Source organism: Camelus bactrianus, chromosome 12 (assembly GCF_048773025.1).
Source record: "Camelus bactrianus isolate YW-2024 breed Bactrian camel chromosome 12, ASM4877302v1, whole genome shotgun sequence".
NCBI lineage: Eukaryota > Metazoa > Chordata > Mammalia > Artiodactyla > Camelidae > Camelus > Camelus bactrianus.
In genome coordinates, this window is record NC_133550.1 from 9,811,348 (window position 1) to 9,823,590 (window position 12,243).

Below are 12,243 nucleotides of genomic sequence, written 5' to 3' on the forward strand. Positions count from 1 at the left end.
CTGCCCATCCTGGGACTGTCCCTCCCAGGCCTCTGCTGTCCCAACGCAGCTGCCAACCAGCCCGCCAAGCGACCACTCACAGACTTCGGACAGAGGGCAGCCGCTGACTCCTGTGCCGCACTCCCCAGGACCTCCTCCAGCTGAGCCGCGGGTATCCGGCCCCAAGCCTCACGTTGACGAGCCCCAAGTCCATTTTTGCCTCTGGCCGTCGGCACCTCTGCCGGTCCCGGGTCAGCCGGCAGGAAGAGGCTGCTACACCGTGAACGAGAAGGACATCCTTCCGATCCTCAGGCTTGCCGTCCCCTACCTTGGCCCTGGCTCCCTTGGCCCTGGCTCCCTTGGCCCTGGTTCCCTCCCTGACTCTCAGCCCCAACCTTCTCCACGAAGAGAAGGAAGGGTACCAACAGTCCAGCCTGCCCTACAGCCAGCCAGCCAGACGGGAGGCCGAGAGCAGAAACGGCAACCTGGACCCAAAGGCCGTCCCGTCCCTAACACAGACCGCAAACATCCCAGGCCACCAGCCCAGGCCAGGCTCCATATACCGCTGCTGCGGCCGGAGCAGTCGCGTCAGTGGTGCTCCAAGGAGGCGACAGCGGGCTTTGGCAAGGGCAGGCACTCCAACGTCACCATTTCGGTGCCCGGGACCCTTGAGAGCGTGGTCCTCCTCCTTACGGGTCACTGGGCCGAGGTGCTGGCGGGCCCCTGCCCTGGGACCACATTCCACCGAACGTCCTGGTTCTACAACACCTGCGGGGTCATCTTCTTGTTCAGATTAATCTTGGGGAGGAGAAAGGTGCCAGGAGAACAGGAGCCCCGGGTCGCAGCAGGGAGGCAGGGGCATGGGCATGTCCCAGGGGAGCCCCCGGCCCTGAGCATAGAGGAGTCCTTGGCTGAGCTCCAGAGGCTGCCGGGGAGATATTACGACTTTGTGGGGGAAGTGGAGGCCTTGCAACAGCAGGAGGAGTGGTGCAGGCAGGAGGCTGAGATCCTCACAATCAAAAGGGCCTTGGAGGATTTCCTCAGGGAGGTCTCTTGACTGTTTATTGGCAGCAGGGGGTGCACTCGGGTGGGGGGGGGGTGAGTTGGGTGGGGGGCATGGGAGGAGAGCTTCCCATGTATGTGAGTTGTCAATAAACAACGTGTTGGGATGCAAAACGTGTCCACGAGTGATGGTGGCCCCGGGGACCGCATCGCACGGAGTCCTCACACACTTCAGCGGGCTGGTGTCCACTAGGCAGGTGCCTCCGTGGTTGTGAACTACAGAGCCAGCACCATGACACCCTGCCCGACCTCCTGGTGCCAGTGCTGAGCGGGGTGCCTTCGGATGGAAAGAAACCAGGTGGGGGGGTCTGCTCCCGGTGTTTCTCCAAAGACTGCTTCCGGCCTGAGCCAGCCAGCTGGTTGCAAAACTTAGGTTTCCACCTGACGTTCTTTCTGGCTCTGACCTCCAGCCACGGCGGCAGTGCCCCTCCACCCCAGGGTCCTGCATGGGGCAGGCCTCGGATGATCGATCACGGGGGAGGGACCAGAGGCAGGAGCTCTACTCTCTGCTGCTGGGTGGGAGCACGGGGAGAGGGGGCGCAGACAGCTGGCCGTGCGCTCAGAGCCACAGAAGCCCTACAGGACTGGGGGCGGACTTGCTCCGGCTGCTCTAGGTTGGAGGAGCGGGGCTGGCTGGACAGAGCAAGGCAGAGCAGCTTTCAGGTGGGAACTGGGAGACCGGAGGGTGCTGGCGGACGTGGAGGGAAGTGGCCGCTTCCAAGAGGCAGAGCTGAGAATCGGTGATGAGTAGGGCACTGAGGGACTGCGGGGCGGCAGCTCAGGTGGGGTCGGATCCATCTCCCAGGAGCCACCCCAGCAGAGTCCCCTCTCACGTCCTCGACCAGCTGCGAGACCAGACAGTGACCGAGTCAATGTCCTCTGATCCAGAGGGGGCAACACGGCCCACCTGGCAGGGCGCTCCTCGCAGCAGGGTCTGACATAAACCTGAGGTTGGTCACAATGTGACGAAACAGCACTGAGTTTCACAGAGTTGACAAAACGTCTTACTCACGCAATTGAGTCTAACTAGTCACCAAAAAATACCACTGTCCCTTCTGCATTCATCAGAACACATTTTAAGTGAAGCCAGCCACAAAAAGAAAGAAAAATACCATATATCACTCATATGTGGAAACTTAAAAAAAGAAAGGACACTATGAACTCACCTACAAAACAGAAAGAGATTCGCAGACACAGTGAACAATCTTATGGTTACCAGGGAAAGCGGGTGGGAAAAGAGAAATTTGGTCGTTTGAGCTTTACAAATGTAAGTCACTGTATATAAAGATAGATTTTTTAAATTTCCTCTGTATAACACAGAGACCTCTGCTCAATATCTCATAATAACCTATAATGGAAAAGCCACCACAGCCACCACCTGAAGAAGCAAGAGAAAAAAGAGGAGAGTCAGTTATCCCGGGCTGGAGCCCAGTCCTTCACAAGACCTTGCCCCGCCCCACCACCGCCACTGCCCCCTGAGCTCACTGCGCCCTACTCCCAGCACCAGGCTGACATGAATACATGCACCCAGTGAACCTGGGGCGACAGAGACCGCCCCCAGGACAGGCCACACGGGAGGTGGGAGCAAGTCCACCTGCTCCCCCGGAGCAGCCCCCGTCCCCTGGCCACCACTGCCCCCTGACAGCACTGCGCCTGCCTCCCGGGAGCCACCTCACCTGGAAACAAGTGACCTGGGAATCTGGGGCAGTGGCAGGAAGACGGGTGCTGCCCTTCATGAACTGGTATATTTGCCCCCATCTCCCCTGCGACATGGCCTGGCAGCTTTGCTGGAGGCACCTGCTCATGTCAGCCTGCTCCTGGGAGGCAGGTGGGGTGTGGTCAGTGGGCGGTGGTAGCTGGTAGGGGGGGGGCTTGTCCTGTACCAACCTGTGGATCTGCTTCAATCTTCCCTGTGTCCTGTCCAGAGGCGGCCTCTGCCGGCCCACTTTCCCGGGACTCACGTTACAAGTCAGTCTACTCCTGGGAGGCTGGGGCCCTGAGGTCAGGGGGCGGCAGTGGTGGTAGAGGCGGCTGGGACGCAGGTCACCCCGTGTGAGCCCGGGGATTTGCTCCCACTTCCCGCTGCCACTGCTGCCACCCCCCACACTGACTGCACCGCGCCTGGCTCCTAGCAGCAGGCTGATCTGTACCCGGCATCCCGTGAACCTGGGGCAGCAGAGGCCACCACGACGCAAGGCCATGGGGGAGACGGGAGCAGGATGACCAGAGCAGAGCATCCAGGGCAGGCCCCCAATACCCGCCCCCGTCACTGGCCCCCAAAACCCCTGACCACACTGTGCAATCCTTCTGGGAGCAAGCTAACCAGGAGACATGAGTCCCACGAACCTGGGGCATTAGAGGCCGCCCCCCGGCCAGGCCGCGGGGAAGGTGGGAACAAATCCCCCAGCTCTCACAAGGCAGCCCCCCCCCTTATTCCACCTCCACAGCTGCCACACCTGCCATCGTCCCCGCTGCTCCCTGACTGGACCACACAGGCCTCTAGGGCGCAGTCTGACCGAAAGACAAACCTTGGGCAGCAGAGACCGCACCCTGCCAGGCCGCAGAGGAGATGGGGGCAAATGACTGCCTCCCACTCGGCAGCCCCCCTCCCCACGCCGCCAGGACTATGGCCTCTGCCATCTTCCCAGCCCCCTGGCCGCACTGTGCCCATGGTCTTACTAAAGTGGGTATAGAAGGGACATGTCTCAACATTATGAAAGCTATTATGACAAACCTACAGTCACCATAGTACCGTACCAAGACAGCGGAAACCCTTTCCGCTAAAATCTGGAACAAAAGAAGGATGCTCACTCTCACCACTTCCATCCAATATCGTTTTAGAGTTCCTAGCCATAGCAATTAAACGAGAAAAAGAAATAAAAGGGATCCAAGCTGGAAAAGTAAAGGTCAAAGTGTCATTATATGTGGGTGACATGATGCTATATATATAGAAAACCCTGAAGGCTCCACACAGAAACTACTAGAGCTACCACCCGGCAAGGCAGCAGCACACGACATCCACACACAGACGTCAGGGGCCTGGCTTCACACGAAAGTAATAAACACTTTTAAAATTGCATCCAAAAAATAAAATATTTAGGAATAAATCTGACGAAGAACGTGAAAGACTTACATGCGGAGAACTACAAAACACTGACTACGGAAATTAAAGAGGACTTAAAGGACGGAAAGATATCCCAGGTTCTTGCACTCAAAGAATTAATATTGTTAAAATGGTCGTCCTGCCCAGAGCAGTCTGCAGATTTAATGCGAACCCTATCTGTCAGAAATCTGTTGGTAACAACAGAAGCTGCCCTTAAACATTTTCATAGTTGTGGGGTTTTTTGGTTTTTTTTTTGTTTTTTGTTTTTGCAGGAGAGGGATAGACAAAATTAACTCAAGACATTTTGGGATGAGTTCTGAGTGCCCTGAGATATCTCATGTTCTTAGTAGGTAACAGCTGGCTTTACCCACTGAAGTCTATTTTGGGAAGATCTGTGGCTTTGTTTAGCTAGTGCCTTTAGGAGAATGTGGATACCTGTAAGAACACCTTGCTTTGGTTACAAAGTAAAAGACCATCAACATCCTGACTAAGAGTGGAGCCTTGGGTAAAGCCTACGGAGTCTAAGCTGGCTTTAAGGACCTGGAAGAATACTGAGGAAGACTCACAATGTCTCTGAGGTACACAAGTCCATGTTAGTTGTCTTCCTCTAAGCATAAACACAAAGGGAAACTGTAAGTCAGGGGCAATGGGATTAGAAAGCTGTGCAGGAGTCAGTTACTAACACTCTAGCTATGTCAGCAGGACCTGAGTTAAGAATAGTAGTTGGATTAGGGACTCCAGTAAGACGAGGAATTACAAAAGCACTGATGGCTCCTGCATCTTGTACAAAGCAATAACTTGATTTTCATCTGAATCAAGTCTCCCTTCTTTCATTACTGACAAGACTGAGGTACTGCAGGATGAGAAAGTAAAGAACTTGGCTCTACTGTAGATTCAATTCCTTTTTTGCTTCTTGAGAGAGAGGATATTGGGCTCTCTCAAGAGGATGTTGTTGCCACAGCTGCCACCCTAATTAAAACTGCTGGGACAGGTTTATTCCTTTTCCAGACAATGTGCATGGGCTCTACACTGAGTAGCAATCCAACCTCAATTGCATGTGAGGACCAGAGACTAATTAGGATATCTTTTAAGGCTACATTCTCTTCAGAGGATTTTAAATAGAGATAGGTCTCTACTAGGGAAAGTAGGAAGTTTGAGATTTGGCCTGAGGGCAGGGGGAAAAAAAAACACCTTTCTCATTACATAGTTTGGTAGCATTAAATTTACATAAGTCTCTACCTAAAATGCTTGCTGATGAGGAATGAGAAACTAGAAAGGTCTGATGGGTGGTTAGAGGGCCTAAAGATTTGGGGGGGGTAACCTGAGATCTGACAGTAAAATAGGTTGCCCAGAGACTCTGACAGCTTGAACAGAACCAGAGGTGACAGAGATAATCCTCTAAGCCACTGGTAGAGAAAGCTGAATGAGTATCAACTAAGAGAACAGTTTCTGATACTCCATTTTAAGTTTAATGGTAGGTTCTGGGGTGCAACTGAGAATTGACTGACCCCATCAATTGATCAGAAATTACCCTATAGAAGTGAAAAGTGTCTCTGAGGCACATGGAATCTAGGGAAATTTTATGTAAGCCTTTTTTTGTTTTATGTGCATTCCAATGTACCAGCTTTTACAGTATTTGCAGATAGCTTGAGATGGATAGGGGAGGCTCTGTGGTTGGCAAGAAAACTTGGTGAGTATTGAATTACCCTTAAGGTCATATTTCTGTTTTTTAAACACTCAATTTGCAAGGCAGGATTGTTGATTTCAGTTCCTATTTTCTCCTGCTTTCCTGCAAGCTATTTTCAAAAAATGAAATAGCAACTTCAGTAATAACACTGAGAGATTGTTCTGCATAGTCAACCACACCATTTTGGATTTGTCTTTTCATATCAGAGAGAAGACCTGTTATTAAGGTGGAAATTAAAAGATTTCTATGACCTAATAAAACTTACAAGCTTTTGCACAATAAAGTTAACCACAAACAAAATGAAAGACAACCTGTGGAATCAGAGAAAATATTTTCAAGTTATGCAACTGACAAAGGATTCATTTCGAAAATATTCAACCAGCTCATACAGTTCAATATCAAAACAAACAAACAAACAAACCAAAGAAATCCCCCAAATTGGCAGAAGTTCTAAACAGACATTTCTCCAAAGAAAACACATAGATGGCCAACAGACACATGAAAAGATGCTCAACATCACTAATTATTAGAGTAATGAAAATCAAAACTACAATGAGGTATCATCTCACACCAGTAAGAATGGCCATCATCAAAGAGTCTACAAATAATAAATGACAGAGAGGATGTAGAGAAAAGGGAACCCTCCTACACTATTGGTGAGAATGTAAATTGATGCAGTCACCATGTAAAACAATATAGAAGTTCCTTAAAAAACTAAAAATAGTTACCCTATGATCCAGCAATCCTACTCCTAGGGATATATCTGGAAAAGATAAAAACTCTAACACAAAAAGATACATGTATCCCAATGTTCATAGCAGCACTATTTACCATAGCCAAGACACGGAAGCAATCTAGATGCCTGTCAACTGATGAATGAATAAAAAAGATATGATATAGACAGACAGATACAATGAAATATTATTCAGCCATAAAAATGAAATAATCCCCCTTGCAACAGTATGAGTGGACACAGAGATGATCATATTAAGTGGTGTAAGTCAGACAAAGACAAATACCATAAGGTATCACTTATATATGGAATCTAAAAAACTCATACAAATGAAGTTATTTATAAAACAGAAACAAAATCACATACAAAGAAAACAAACTTATGGTTACCTAAGGGGAATGGGGGAAAAAATAAGGCGTTTGGATTAGTATATATACACACTACTATATATAAAACAGAATAGCAAAATAGATCCTGTTGCATGGTGCTGAGGGCTCTGCCAAAATTATTTCTTTGCCATCGGTATTTACATAAGTAACCTGAATACCCAGTCCTGGACATCAGGCTGGAGTATTTTCCGTAATTTTTGCAGGGTAAGAGAAGAAAGTGGTAAGCTGGGTATTTAAGGGATTCTCTGGGGAAGCCGAAAGAGTTTCAAGGATTAAAGGAATTTGTTAAGGGTTGAATTTGGGGAAGAGGGATGTGAGACAGGGGTCCAGAGATCTAAAAGATCTTCTGAAGGGTCAGACAGGGAGTTCGGGATAAATAAGAGTGAAGGAGCATGGAGAAGGGGAATTGACTGTGGTGTGGAATTTGACTTTTGTTTTGAACCTCATTTCCATTCTTTAATCTTGTTTAAAGTGTCCATAAGGCTACCCAAATGATCTTTTTTATCCTCCTTTCAATTTGATCATTCCATAGGTACCAATAGGACATGTATTTAGGATGAGAGCTCTTTAAAAAAATTTTTTTTCCAAATATAAAAATTTTTTCAAATCAAAGGATCACCTGGCCACTAACAAATAGAATTTTTAAAGGTGTACCCCTTTCAATAGTGACCCAATCCAGTAAGCCTTTCCATAGAAAGACTTAAAGGTAACTTTCCATACTTAGAATAAATTTTCCTCATGGATGCAAGAGATCCCTGGAGGTGGTGCAGCCCACGTGATCCAAAAAGTCACTCATAAAGAAAGATCAAGAAAGCAAAGACCTCTCTCTGACTTCAGCCTATACTAGAAAACTACAGTAATCCAAACAGTATGGTAGTGGCACAAAACCAGACACCTAGATCAGTGGAACAGAATACAGAGCTCAGAAATAAACCCACACACTTATGGCCAATTGATTTATAACAAAGAAGGCAAGAATATACTATGGAGAAAAGACTGTCTCTTCAATAAGCAGTGCTGGGAAAACTGGACAGCTGCATGGGAAAGAATGAAATTAGAACACTTCTTCACACCATATACAAAAGTAAACTCAAAATTGATTAAAAACCTAAATGTAAAACCAGAAACCATAAAAATCCTAGAAGAAAACATAGGCGGAACACTCTTTGACAAAAACTGTAGCAGTATTTTTTTTTGGATCTGTCTCTTAAAGCAAAGGAAACAAAAGCAGAAATAAACAAATAAGGCCTAACTAAATTTAAAATCTTTTAGAAAGCAGAGGAAACCATTCACAAAATGAAAAGACAACTTACTAAATGGGAGAAAATATACACGAATGGTATGATCAATAAAGAGTTAATATCCAAAATATATAAACAGCTCTATAATTCAATGTTAAAAAATTGATTTAAAAATGGGCAGAAAACCTAAATAAACCTTTTCCCAAAGACATACAAGTGGCCAAAAGGCATGTGAAAATTTGCTCAACATTGCTAATCATCAGAGAAATACAAATCAATGCCCCAGTGAGATACTACTTTACACATGTCAAAATGGCTATTATTAAAAAAGAACACAAATAACAAATACCAGCAAGAATGCAGAGAATAGGACCCTCAGTACTTGGTGGGAATGTAAATTGGTACACTGTGAAAAACAGTATGGAGGTTCCTCAAAAACTAAAAACAGAACTACCATATGATTCAGCAATTCTACTCCTGGGTATATATACAAAGAAAACAAAAACACTAATTCAAAAAGATACATACACCTCAATGTTCATAGCAGCATTAATTAAAATGATCAAGTTACGGAAGCAACCCAAGTGTACAACAACAGATACATTGATAAAGAAGATGTGATATATATACACAATGGAACACTACTCAGGCATAAAAAAGAAAGGAATTCTGCCATTTGCAACCACATGGATGGACCTGGAGGGTATTATGCTCAGAAAAATAAGTCAGAAAATGAAAAACACTGTATGTTATTATTTATATGTGCAATTTAAAAATAAAACAAATATATATAACAAAATAGAGACTCACAGACAGAGAACAAACTAATGGTTACCAGTAGGGAGAGGGAAGTGGGGAGGGGCAAGAAGAGGTAAGGGATTAAGAGGTACAAACGATTATGTATAAAATACATAAGCTGCAAGGATATATTGTGCAGCACGGGGAATACAGCCAATATTTTATAATAACTGTAAGTGGAGAAAATCTATAAAAATTTTGGATCGCTAAGTTGTACACATCTGAAAATAATACAATATTATAAACCAACTATATCTCAAATTCAAAACGAAAGCCACAACCTTTTTATCACAAATGGTAATGACAGTGTTTGTGAGAACTTGTGTCTCCAGCATCCCACAAAAGTAAGACGCTTCCAATCACAGATCTGATAATCTGATACTGGACAGCCAGTATCGAGACGCAACTGTTCCACCACTGACAAGGCAATGAGGGTAGAGATGACAAAGGCCCTTTAAGGGCTGAGAACTCATACTAAGACAGACTCCCCCAGAGCTGGCAGAGTCAGACGGAAAATGCTGCGAGCACACTCTGTGTCTTAGGTTCCTCATCTGGTGGTTAGCTACCCGATGCAGGCCTAACAGCTTCCTTTCCAGTTGGCACAGGGGAGGAGGTTACAAGCCAGGCTCTCAGAATATGAAACAAGGTAAAAGGAGAACCTCACCTAGTATTTTTACTGGCAAGCCACAGCAAAGTTTGTCCAAACAGGCTCCAATCCAGCGAGAACTGTATACTCACCTATTTGTGATACCAGCTCAAACAACAGGCTGATAAGACCCATAAGGAAAACAATGTCTATCTCTGGGACGGAAAAGAGCAATTAAAACAAAGAGCTCCTCGGAAGGGTGTCTTCTCTGTTCTACCAGCAGAGAGCATTGCAAGAGTGGGGCCCTGTGTCCTTTCACTCAGAGGCCTCACCGTCACGCCTGGTGGCTGGGGTCTGGCTTTTGTGTCCAGAAAAGAAGATACCAGCTCGGTAACTTTGCAGCATAAAACAAACAGCACAAGAGTCACTTACCTTTTGCTGACTATTTTAGGTGTCCTAAGAGAGTGGGGAGTCCCAGCCAATGATATTCCATCCTTGCCACCGTAGTTGTAGGGATGGAAAATACATTTTCTCCACCTCCTTAGGTTCTGGGTCCTATGGATTGGAATGACAAATGACATATTAACAGGAGAAGAACATGTAAAGTTTATTTAATGTTTTTACATGTACACAAGAGCTTTTACAGGAAAAATGAAGACTCAAAGAAGCAGTTAGGGCCAAGAGCTTATATAGCTTTTTAACAAAGAATGATAAAATTGTGGAGATGTGGCGATACAAAGGCAAAGGGTGTTACATTTCTAGTGGAGATGAATTCTGGGAAAGTGACTAAGAAATCTATGGGGAAAATTAATGGAAGATAAAGGTTATTTTAGGTTTGTGTGTACACATCCATTTCACCACTGACCTCCAATCTCCCACAGAGGAATGTTCTTTTCTTTCTAGTACAGGAAGAACAACTTTCTCATAGGAAATTCTATAACCTACTTTTAAGTAGAAAGGAGGAGGTCAGGGAGTCCTTCCTGCATCTGTTGTTTCTCAAGTGTCTTCAGCTCCAAACTGTCAATATGCCAAAGTGGCTTACTTTGGGGTGGCATATTCTGAACCTCTTAACACAGACACACAATCTTGGGACTCTTGCATATTTTTCTGGGGGGAGCAACCTGAAATATCAATTTAAGTTGCATTGACAAGATTGCACCTAAAAAGGAAAAAAAGGTTTTTTTCTGTTTTTTTTAGCTCCAAGCAGGTATTTTTATGTGAAAGGGTACATTTTTAAAGAACTGTGAGGGAGTTATGTGCAAAAATTCTGTTCATGTATAACAGCATTTGTTCTAATACCTCCCACACATCACTTTTAAAATGTACCCCTTTTTGCTTTATACATTGTTGTCTTAGGAGGCACTGTGACTTGGTAGGGAGTGGGTATTAGCAGGGGGGAAAAAAAAACTTGCTACCAACAAAAAGCCTTAACAAAAATGGTAATTTAAAAATGACTGATGAAACATATAGACAGATGATAGATGGCTAGATGACAGACAGACAGACAGACAGACAGTAGATAGAGGATAGATACCTTTATTCTTCATAGCTTGTTTTGAAGAAAATAAACAAATTAAAACCCTTAAAAACCAAGTGAAGATTTCAGATTTGATGAGATGTCAAAACAACATTATTCACGATGCAATTTTCTGTTCATAACTCCTGTTCTCCTAAATCCTTTTATGATACTGTATTGGAATGAAGTCTGATACACAGTGTATAAGAATACCAGTACAATACGCAGAACACTTGCCTTTGACCAAGAAAAAGAAACTATTTACATTAGTATATGCCCAACCACTGCTTTTTACAAAAGAATAATGATGTCAGGGCTTTTGTTGAAGAGTCTCTGGTCAAAAGCAAAGGACATTTGATAGTTAAATCCGGGGGGGGGGGGGGGGGCAGGAAATGAATGAAGACAAACAAGAGGAAATGATTATTTGATTGTGGCTGAAAGATTAGAGCACACAAAGCCACACAGATTAGCAAACCAAAGTGCCAGCATTCCTTCTGAGCTGTAATTTGCTGAGAACAAAAGAGCACTAACTGGGTAGCCTCAATTCACACCGCCTGCTAATTGCCAGTGACAAAAGTAAGGCTCCCGCTTCTAACCCCCACACCTCCTACCGCAGTTCTGTGAACACCACTCGTGAATCTGCCCACTCTGCTTCCCTATGATAAAGGCACTCCGGGAAGTAGCAAAGGTGTTTTGGATGCTTCTGTATTTAAAGACAGACAGATCTAATCAAAGCAAGGAGCAAATGAATTAGAAAACTATTTTTTTAACAATTTATTTGTATTATAACTTGTCGGTCAGTCTTTCTAAATTATGCACCCATGGAGACAATTTCTTTCAATAAAAGCTTTATGATTAAACACCTGATAAAGTGCCACCACATGGTACAACCAATGCTTAATATTGTGGTAAACAGAAACACCTCATAGGCTTCATGGGATTTGAAAACAAATCAGGGAGTGCAATTAAATTTTTGTATGGGGCCCTCCTATTATGTTTCAGAATTCCATACTTACTACTCGTTCCTTTTAAATAAAGGGTACACTTTATCTAAATTAATCAATATACTTGTTTTTGGTAAGAAAATCTGGAGATACACGACGGGAAACTAACAAAAATGATGATTTTTTTTTAAGGTCTTAATATATA

General features: G+C 44.9%; 1 long non-coding RNA gene across 1 annotated transcript in view; it reads right to left on the bottom strand.

Moving 5' to 3' along the window:
• Window positions 1–10,254, bottom strand: part of LOC123616079 (uncharacterized) — a 194,282-nt gene extending 184,028 nt beyond the window's left edge. The window contains exon 1 of the long non-coding RNA XR_012511046.1: window positions 10,011–10,254. This is a non-coding gene — a long non-coding RNA (uncharacterized LOC123616079). The remainder of the gene's footprint in view (window positions 1–10,010) is intronic.
• Window positions 10,255–12,243: the final 1,989 nt, after the last annotated feature.